The sequence below is a fragment of the Rutidosis leptorrhynchoides genome, chromosome 1 (assembly GCF_046630445.1).
Source record: "Rutidosis leptorrhynchoides isolate AG116_Rl617_1_P2 chromosome 1, CSIRO_AGI_Rlap_v1, whole genome shotgun sequence".
Lineage (NCBI taxonomy): Eukaryota > Viridiplantae > Streptophyta > Magnoliopsida > Asterales > Asteraceae > Rutidosis > Rutidosis leptorrhynchoides.
The window spans coordinates 117,911,497-117,923,545 of NC_092333.1; positions in this window are offsets into that span (position 1 = coordinate 117,911,497).

Genomic DNA, 12,049 nt, shown 5'->3' on the forward strand with positions numbered 1-12,049 from the left:
TACTTTCCATTGACGAGTCGCGGATTACTTGGAAGCATTCATCAAGGCGACAAGGTGAGTGTTAATATCCTATGTGCATATGTATGTGTAGGATGGGTGCGGGTCGGGTGAAGTGATTCTCGGTTATAGAACTCACTTCACATATAGGTGGATTTGATGGACTTGTGTATGGGTCCAATTGACACGGTTGTGCGTTTGGGTTGACCACCTTTGGCGAAGTACACACTTTGGGTGTACGTTATCACACGTGGTTGTGAGTGGAATGATTATACATGTGTGTATATAGTGTATCTATTTGTAGGGCGGGGGAGGGGCAGGGTATACGTGTCTATACCACCAAGAGTTAGTGATATATTTCGTTGTACACTAACGATGGATATTTCGTTGTCCAAATTGCCCAAGAGTTAGTGATATATTTCGTTGTACACTAACGATTGCATGAACGGATATTTCATTGTTCGTGTCGCCTAGGGGTTAGTGATATATTTCGTTGTACACTAACGGTTGTTACGAACACCGATGGTAAATTTGAAGTACCATTCCCTTGTGTTATTGGTTAACCATGATTACGCGTTGTAGTGTAGCATGTTAAATTATTCGGGTTATATTAATGTATTGTTGTGATGTAGCTAACCCTCCGGGTGTAGCTTATTGGCGTTGTTCACATCGTCATTGGTGACTTACTTTATGGTTGTTGTTACTAGCTTGCTGCTTAGTGATTATATGGTATGCTTAGCTTAGCTTTCCTTTATGCTTGGATGCTCCGGTATGCGGTATTTGATTATTGGTGTGGCGCGTCCATTTTATGCATATATATGTATGTAGTATATTTTCACTCACTAAGCGTTAGCTTACCCTCTCGTTGTTTACTTTTTATAGATTTGCTTGGATGAGGTGGCTCGGGTAAGCGTGGGAAATAGTGGCTCGCGTAGTTGCTTTAGAAGGCTTGATTTTGGATTGATTAGGATTGGGTAGCGTATCCCCAATCGCCATGCTCGGTCTTTATTTTATATTACAAATCATGTGATTGAAAACTTGTATTTTCGTATGAAAGTCGTAAACCGGCCGATGTGGGCCCGGCCTCGTAAAACTTATTTTATGAATGGAACGTGTTAGTTTTTCATATATGAATAGGTTGTGAAAAGCGTTTTGTCTAAATACGTCGAGAAGTGGTCAAACATTTTCGCATTTCATGACTTTTTGGACAGGCCAGTTTAGCGCGCCGCGCCATATGCTATTCCAGCAAAAAAAAAATTAATTGATATTTCCGCGTGATCGTTTGTATTACGGGTTGGGTTGTTACAACTTGTGAAGGTATGCGTAGCGTACTTCACTTTGTCTCCTTCAGTACACTTACTTATGGCAAACACCGATTCAACTTTCTCGGTCCACCGTTTCAATCCGATTGGTCCTTCGGTCCCATCAAATTCTGAAGGTTTGCAGGCACTGAATTCCTTGTAGGAGCATCCTACACGATTTCTTGCGCCGTTAGCTGTATTGCTAGATTCAGAGTTATTGTTGGTATGTAGCGCGACCTGTACTGCGGCTATGTTTGAAGCAAGAAAGGCACGAAATTCCACTTCACTCATATTCAAGGTGTGTCGAGTAGTCGGTGCCATTTTCTTCAAAATAGTCAAATGAAACAAGTTAATTATACAGAATATTGAGAGTAGTCAATAGTATCTCGTTGCATAATATGAACTCATTTATAAAAGCTTTTTCTTCATATTAGCGTTTTATAAGTTTAAATTCGGGTACTACCTACCCGTTAAGTTCATACTTAGTAGCTAATATACAATTCAACTACTACAATTCCATATGAAAAACTGATTATAATAATATATCACATACAAATATTCTTCAAACTTACAACTTCGCTATATTACATATAACATGAAATATAGTACACTATGATACAGGACAGTTTTGAAGATAAATCTAGTTAATACGCAAGTTTTTCAGCAAAGGAAATAAAGACACGTAATTCATAAGTCCAGAAACAAGTCATGCATTCTGGTTTTACTAAGACGACTTCCCATCCTTGGTCTTGTGGAAAATAACCGTTATGACCATTAGCTAGGCAGCATGTTGTAATGTCATCAAAAGGACGAGGGTTTTGTAATGTCCAACAACCCCGTAATAATCTAAAAACCTTGTTTCTCACCCCAACTACTGAATCCGTCACTTGTGGGAAAGTTTTATTTAAAAGCTGCAATCCGATGTTCTTTTTCTCACTTTGGTAAGAAGCGAACATCACTAACCCGTAAGCATAACATGCTTCTTTATGTTGCATGTTAGAAGCTCTTTCTAATTCACGAAATCCTATGTTGGGATATGTTGAGTCAAAATAGGTTCTTAACCCGTAGCGTAAAATTGCATTTGGGTTCCCCGCATTTAACGCTTTAAAGAAAACACGGCGTAACTTAAAGTCTCCCCAATGTGATATACCCCACCTATCAAAGGAAAGCCTTTTATAAACTAAGGCATTTCTGGAAAGTCTTTCAAATGTTTGACAAGTTAATTTCGCCATAACTAAATGTGCTGATGAATTCTGACCGACTCTAGACAAGATTTCCTCAATCATATCCTCTGGTAGGTCTTCTAAAATATTCGGTTGTCTACCCTTAACGTCCATTTTGTTTTTATACTGTAAAATAGACAAGGATTAGATTCGTAATAACAAACAATACACGCAATTTTTACATAGAACATAAAAGTACAAGCACACTACAATACATTTATTACACAACATGCTCACACCCCTCTAATCTAAATCACTGGTTTCTTCTTCTTCGGACTTGGTTATTTTTCCTAATTTTCTAGGGATATATGATGTTCCTCTAATACGATCCGTCGTTTTCCACATTGGTTTAGAAAAACCTGGTGGTTTAGAGGTTCCCGGGTTATTGTCACGATATTGAAAATACGGGTGTTGACGGTACATATAAAGTTCATCGGGGTCGGAATCAGATTTCTCTATTTTGATGCCTTTTCCCTTATTATTTTCTTTTGCCTCATTAAATTGGGTCGGGGTAATTTCTATAACATCATCAGAATCCTCATCAGGATCCGATTCATCAGAAAATTGGTAATTTTCCCAATATTTTGCTTCCTTAGCGGAAACACCATTGACCATTATTAACTTTGGTCCATTGGTTGAGGATTTTCTTTTATTTGACCGGTTTTCTGTGATTCCTACTATTCCCCCCCGGAACCTCTTCTTCTTCCGGTTCCTCTTCTTCTGGTTCCTCTTCTTCCGGTTCCTCTTCTTCCGGTTCCATTTTCTCTTCTTCCGGTTCTTCGGGAACTTGTGAATCTTGCCAATATATATTCGACTCTTCGTTATTATTGGGTGAATCAATGGGATTTGTGCTAGAGGTAGACATCTATCACACAATATCAAACATGTTAAGAGATTAATATACCACATAATATTTACATGTTAATAATATATAGTTTCCTACAAAAATGTTAAGCAATCATTTTTAAAGAAAATACGGTCGAAGTCCAGACTCACTAATGCATCCTAACAAACTCGATAAGACACACTAATGCAAATTTTCTGGTTCTCTAAGACCAACGCTCTGATACCAACTGAAATGTCCCGTTCATATTGATTATAAACGTTCCATATTAATTGATTTTGTTGCGAGGTTTTGACCTCTATATGAGACGTTTTTCAAATACTGCATTCATTTTTAAAACAACCATAACCTTTACTTTATCAATAAAGGTTTCAAAAGCATTACGTAGATTATCAAATAATGATAATCTAAAATATATTGTTTACACACGATCATTACATAATGGTTTACAATAGAAATATATTACATCGACATATGTTTCTTGAATGCAGTTTTTACACAATATCATACAAACATGGACTCCAAATCTTGTCCTTATTTTAGTATGCAACAGCGGAAGCTCTTAGTATTCACCTGAGAATAAACATGCTTTAAACGTCAACAAAAATGTTGGTGAGTTATAAGTTTAACCTATATATATCAAATCGTAACAATAGACCACAAGATTTCATATTTCAATACACATCCCATACATAGAGATAAAAATCATTCATATGGTGAACACCTGGTAACCGACATTAACAAGATGCATATATAAGAATATCCCCATCATTCCGGGACACCCTTCGGATATGATATAAATTTCGAACTACTAAAGCATCTGGTACTTTGGATGGGGTTTGTTAGGCCCAATAGATCTATCTTTAGGATTCGCGTTAATTAGGGTGTCTGTTCCCTAATTCTTAGATTACCAGACTTAATAAAAAGGGGCATATTCGATTTTGATAATTCAACCATAGAATGTAGTATCATGTACTTGTGTCTATTTTGTAAATCATTTATAAAACCTGCATGTATTCTCATCCCAAAAATATTAGATTTTAAAAGTGGGACTATAACTCACTTTCACAGATATTTCCTTCTTCGGAAATAAGACTTTGCCACGGATCGATTCATGAACCTATACAAATATGTACATATATATCAAAGTATGATCAAAATATAATTACAACCATTTTTATTATGTTTTAAAGATTTGAGTGTATTAAGTCAGGTTTCCTCGTTAGTAACCTACAACTAGTTATCCACAGTTAGATGTACAGAAATAAATCGATATATATTATCTTGAATCAATTCACGACCCAGTGTATACACGTCTCAGGCTAGATCACAACTCAAAGTATATATATTTTTGGAATCAACCTCAACCCTGTATAGCTAACTCCAACATTACTGCATATAGAGTGTCTATGGTTGTTCCAAATAATATATATACATGGGTCGATATGATATGTCAAAACATTTGCATACGTGTCTATGGTATCCCAAGATTACATAATATATTAGAATACATGTATAATACAATATAAATTAGTAAGGATATGATTTGTATAGATTTGTTAAACATTTCCCGTAGCTAAAAAGATCAAAAATATCCAATCTTGTTTTACTCATAACTTCTTCATTTTAAATCCGTTTTGAGTGAATAAAATTGCTATGGTTTCATATTGAACTCTAATTTAAGAATCCAAATAGAAAAATTATAGGTTTATAGTCGGAAATTTAAGTTACATGTCAATTATTAAAGAGGTAGTCATTTCCGTCGAAAGAACGACATCTTGATGACCATTTTGAAAAACATACTTTCACTTTGAGTTTAACCAAGATTTTTGGATATAGTTTCATGTTTCATGTTCATATGAAAAATCATTTTCCCAGAAGAACAACTTTTAAATCAAAGTTAATCATAGTTTTTAATTATCCAAACCAAAACAGCCCCCGGTTTCACTACAACGGCGTATATCCGGATTTATGGTGTTCATCGTGTTTTCAGGTTTTAAATCATTAAGTTAGCATATCATATAGATATAGAACATGTGTTTAGTTGATTTTAAAAGTCAAGTCAGAAGGATTAACTTTTGTTTGCGAACAAGTTTAGAATTAACTAAACTATGTTCTAGTGATTACAAGTTTAAACCTTCGAATAAGATAGTTTTATATGTATGAATCGAATGATGTTATGAACATCGTTACTACCTCAAGTTTTCTTAATAAAACTACTGGAAATGAGAAAAATGGATCTAGCTTCAAAGGATCCTTGGATGGCTTGAAAGTTTTTGAAGCAGAATCATGACACGAAAATAGTTCAAGTAAGATTTTCACTCGAAATTAGATTGTTATAGTTGTAGAAATTGAATCAAAGTTTGAATATGAATATTACCTTGAATTATAAAGATAACCTACTGTAAATAACAAAGGTTCCTTGATCTTAGATGATTACTTGGAATGGATTAGAAATCTTGGAAGTAGACTTGCAAACTTGGAAGTATTCTTGATTTTTATGAAACTATACTTATGGAATTTATGAAGAACACTTAGAACTTGAAGATGGAACTTGAGAGAGATCAATTAGATGAAGAAAATTGAAGAATGAAAGTGTTTGTAGGTGTTTTTGGTCGTTGGTATATGGATTAGATATAAAGGATATGTAATTTTATTTTCATGTAAATAAGTCATGAATGATTACTAATATTTGTGTAATTTTATGAGATATTTCATGCTAGTTGCCAAATAATGGTTCCTACATGTGTTAGGTGACTCACATGGGCTGCTAAGAGCTAATAATTGGAGTGTATATATCAATAGTACATACATCTAAAAGCTGTGTATTGTACGAGTACGAATACGGGTGCATACGAGTAGAATTGTTGATGAAACTGAACGAGGATGTAATTGTAAGCATTTTTGTGAAGTAGAGGTACTTTGATATATGTCTTGAAGTCTTTCAAAAGTGTAAGAATACATATCAAAACACAACATGTATATACATTCTAATGGAGTCGTTAAGTCTTCGTTAGTCGTTACATGTAAGTGTTGTTTTGAAATCTTTAAGTTAACGATCTCAATTAATGTTGTTAACCCAATGTTTATTATATCAAATGAGATGTTAAATTATTATATTATCATGATATTATGATGTATGAATATCTCTTAATATGATATATACATTAAAATATCGTTACAACGATAATCGTTACATATAAGTCTCGTTTCGTAATTCTTGAGTTAGTAGTCTTGTTTTTACATATGTAGTTCATTGTTAACACACTTAATGATATATTTAAATATCATTTTATCATGTTAAATATAGTGTATCAATATCTTAATATGATACATATGTATTTAGTAGACGTTATCATAACGATAATCGTTATATATATCATTTCGAGTTTCTTAACTTAGTAATATCATTTCTTATGTATATCACACATTGTTAATATACTTAGTGAGATACTTACTCATCATAATCTCATGTCAACCATATATATATATATATATATATATATATATATATATATATATATATATATATATATATATATATATATATATATATATATATATATATATATATATATATGTCTATATATACCACAACATGTAGTTTTTACAAATTTGTAACGTTCGTGAATCACCGGTCAACTTGGGTGATTAATTGTCTATATGAAACTTATTTCATTTAATCAAGTCTTAACAAGTTTGATTGCTTAACGCGTTGGAAACATTTAGTCATGTAAATATCAATCTCAATTAATATATATAAACATGGAAAAGTTCTGGTAACTACAGAGGCACCCTCAACAACTTCATCTTCCAGAACATCGACCGAGTCAAAAATGGGCAAAGTATAAGATTCTGCCAACTTAATAATCCTTATAAAAAGGCTTTGGGCTCGAATGATCTAAGAAAGAAACAACCATTATATAGGGGTGCAATCTACCAATTAAAATTCATCCCCAATCAAATCATACGATTTTTAAAGATCACATGTCATCGTTACCTTTATAACATTAATTTCAACATTTTAGTACTTTACTCATTGTTTATTTTGAAGTATTGATTTGAAGGTGGGTACGGTGGTTTCTCAATCTACTAATCAAATCAAACGATTTTGTTGGAGTATTTATTTATAGTTGTTAGATCTTTGAAGATTGTCATTGCAGATTCCGTTTATGATGTGTCATCAGATTTTATAGACTGAAGATAGAATTTAGGATTTTGAGATGAAAAAGAACAAGATGGTGAAGATGAATTAGAAGGATAAGGTAAATATGAGAAGAGTAAGATGAGAAAGAAAAAGACGATTTTACCTTATGTGCATAACATGTATGGATTTAACAAAAACATTTTACGATCGTCATATGTAGAAACTATCTGTGCAAAAAGTGTAAACCATGAGGACTATCAATGCAAAAAAATAAAATTAGGGACTTTATAGCATATTGGTCCAACCATATGGACTATCCCTGTTTTTATGTCTAATTTACGACTTTAATTTGTCGATCATTTTGATATATTTACTATTTCTATCTCTCTATCCCTTCTTTTCTTTCTATATATAAAAAGAAAACTTATATTAGGTCATCGTTGTCAAAGATTAAGCATCTACTTTTAAATGAGTTTATAATTTTAAATTTTAATTATTGATTTGGATATTATATAAGATTTTCTTTCTCCATTGATTTGATTTAAAAAAAAATGATGATTTAATTTCATCGATCGGGTAATTGATAATGAAAATAAAATTACTTTTCATTTCTTATCATATTTATTTTGTATTTTTCTTATCATATTATTAGATTATGATTTATGAATTATAATTATTAGTTATAATTATTAATTCTGCAAAGTCACGTTATAAACCAATTAATTATAGTTATTATAATTATAAATATTTTAATGTAAAATGTAATTTGATGGTAGTAAATTAATTATAAAAAGCTTATGAAGAAAGTTTTGATTGTTGATGGTCTATTTCATCCACTAAGAAATGGGGTAATATATATCATATTATATTACACTTGTATTATATTATATTATATTATATTATATTATATTATATTATGTTGTGTTAGGTTAGGTTATATTATATTATATTATATTATATTATATCATATTATAATATAATTATATTATATCATATCATATCATATTATATTATATTATATTATATTATATTATATTATATTATATTATATTATATTATATTTTATTATATTATATTATATTATATTATATTATAGAGAGGTGATTCTCACATACCACTTTTTGATCCATGTACACCTAATTATCTATTTTACCCCATAATTATACTTACAATAATAATATAAGTTCCACTCTCTAGATTAATCTAGGGACATAATTGTAAGTTTATGAAACAAAAAGATAAATGAATTAAAAAGTAGTGTGTTAGGATCACCTCCCTATATTATTTTATATTATATTATATTATATTATATTATGTTGCATTGCATTATATTTATTTTATTATTTTTTATAATCTTTTGTAACTATATGATATTAACTAGATATGTGGTCGACCAAACGTTGTGGCGGCGGACCTGAGATGCTTAAATGTTTCGCTCAACAGTGCCATACATTACATTCTAATGTTTACAGTTCGTTGTTAGAAGGAAAATGCTTCAGTTGCTCTCGGAATGTATCGTGGATCAAAATACATTTACAACAACATACATTATATGATATTATTGTTTACAATATGTTGTTGATGCTTTACTATTTTCTAACATAACTATATGTTTCAAAAGGACAATATACTGATTTAACAGTTTAGTCAGTTAATATAAAAAAGTACCGAGAAGGCACATTGTCGACGACATTTTGGATCTCAAAATTTTAATATGTGGTTTTTATAAAAAAAGGTAAAAAGATTTTTTAAATTTATGTTTAAAGAAATAATTTTAAAGGACTCAAAAAATTAATAAGGGTTCAAATAAAAAAAATACTAAGGGAAAGAAAATTAATACAAAATATTGATAAGGGATTAAATAAAAAAAGTAAAGAAAAAAAAAAGAAATGTAAAAAAGAAGTCAAGCCCAAGGATCAAACTTGGGTTCTTTATTACACAATTAGACACACCACCCATGCAGGCAAAGTTGCTTTTTGTGTTATAAATGCAACTAATAATATTTATTTATTAAAATTAACAGTTTATTCTAATTAAAATAATGGGATAAACATTAAATGGTACTGTATTGATATTATTAGTAATTAATAGTGTATCATATCATTTTATGCTGTATAAAATATAGTATTAAAGTATATCTTATTATATTATATTAGCGTACGCTTAAGAATTCACATGATTAATTAATTAATTGATAATTAAAAAATAAAAATTAATTTTTTTTATTTAATTGAGTTTGTTTAGATTTTACATCTAAAAGAAAATTAACTTGTTAAAAACAAATAATTTAGATAAAATAAACAAATCAATACTTGATTTGATGAGAAATCTAATTAATATATTATCATGTAAATCAATGATTAAAATTCATTGTTATGAGCTATTTAAAAGGTTCATATTCAATCATATATATATATATATATATATATATATATATATATATATATATATATATATATATATATATATATATATGTGTGTGTGTGTGTGTGTGTGTGTGTGTGTGTGTGTGTGTGTTATATTAAAGAATATTAGTTACAGGAGCTGATCCGTACACCACTTAATTTTTGTCATACGTATATATATATATATATATATATATATATATATATATATATATATATATATATATATATATATATATATATATATATATATATATATATATATATCATCTCCCTTTTTATAAATGTTGATTAGATATAGTTTGGTGGTGTATAGCAAAAACTATGTGGTGTACCAATCAGTGCACGACTTAGTTTTTGCCACCGACTTATTTGTAGTTTGGTGGTGTATGGCAAAAACTAAGTAATATATGGAAAAAACTAAGTAGTGTACCAATAGCTTCATATTACTAAATTTCGTTTCTATTATAAATTATTATGGGAATCAAATGACAGTTTATTGACAACAATAATAAATATCACTTTGGTATAAGTTATAACTATTAATATTAATATAGTTGTTTGGAACGGCCAAAATAATATTAAGAAAACCCAAGAAAAAGCTACTCTAGCAAGGAGCTAGAGTAGACATGGGCAACACGTTAGAATGGCTTTATGCGCCAGTTGTTTCAATTTACATTTGTTTTGCCTCTATTTGTAAAACAATTAAAATTAACTAGACAAATGGAATCAAAAAAAGTACAACACTTTAACAGGTGTTGATGATAAATCCTACTATTTATGAACGTGAACCTCCAGATGTGCCAAACCGTTGAAGCCCCGATGACATATAACCTTGTCTTCTTGTCTTCACATTCTCGTCAATCTTTGAACCATGCTATCCAGTCCCTCCATTCGGTAAACCTGCCTGATTTCTCTCCAAAATTCAGTAGCTACCTCGCACTCGAACATTTTGTGATGCACTGATTCGATGTGATTGCTACATGTAATACATTCAATCGCCTAACGATGTGATAAATTAAGACGTGATGGAAGCCTATCTAAAGCTAGCCTCCATATAAAGATGTTCACTTTCCGAGGAATCTATTTAATCCACATAGTGTAAATGTCAGACGAGAGGAGTACTTAATCATCAATGAACGATCGCGTTCTACTAAATCGAGTATCCAACATTATGTGATAGCAATCAAACCCATGTATCTGAACAGCCACTCAAAATCATGTTACCAATTTTTGAACAGAGAAGTTGCACACTCGATTCATTAGTAGCACCTATGTTAGTGTGTTTCCATCTCAAAGACCAAGACCCGTTAACTAATCTGTCTACTAGAAAGCAGTCTTCATCCGTCTTTAATCGAAACAATCTCCCAAACGTATCTTTTAAAGCTCCGTATCCTAGCCAATTATCTTTCCAAAAGCGGACGCTAGTACCACTCCCCACTTTCAATTGTAAAACATTAGAAGGAATGATATTGTTCATTTTTTCCTTCTTGAATGCGCTAACAATTGCCAACCACACACTATCACCTGCTTGTTGATTGTTTAAATCGCCCGATGAACCGTGAATACTTTTGAGGACTATATCAGTTGGTGACGAAGCAAAACTTTAAATCCACTTAATTGATAACTCGAGGTTAAAAGATCTGATACTCCCGATATCGAGATCACCTTTTTTCACACGAAGCTAATGCTAAGTCCCAACGGACCCAATGCTTTTTCTAATTTTTGGATGGACTACCCCAAAAGAATTGTGATCTTAAACTTTCTATATCATTAATGACATGCTCGGGAGATTTGAATAACGAAAAGTAATAAATGCCTAAGCACCCCAACACCGCTTTCACAAGAGTTAATTGCCCTCTGATGGAAAGAAGGTTCGCTTTCCAACCCGACAACTTCTTGAAAAGATGTTCTCTAAGCGTGTTCCAAGATGAGATTTTTTTCAAGTTAACCTACTGATAATGCTAAAAAGGAACATATATTTCATAGCAATATCCTTTCAATATGTAAAGCTTTTAGTTGTAATTGTTCTATTTTTAAGTAATAATTGTTTATATTAAATAAGTGCGAAGACAAAAGAATAAAATGAAGATTTAAAGATGCAAATGACCAAAAAGCTCAAATGTACAAGA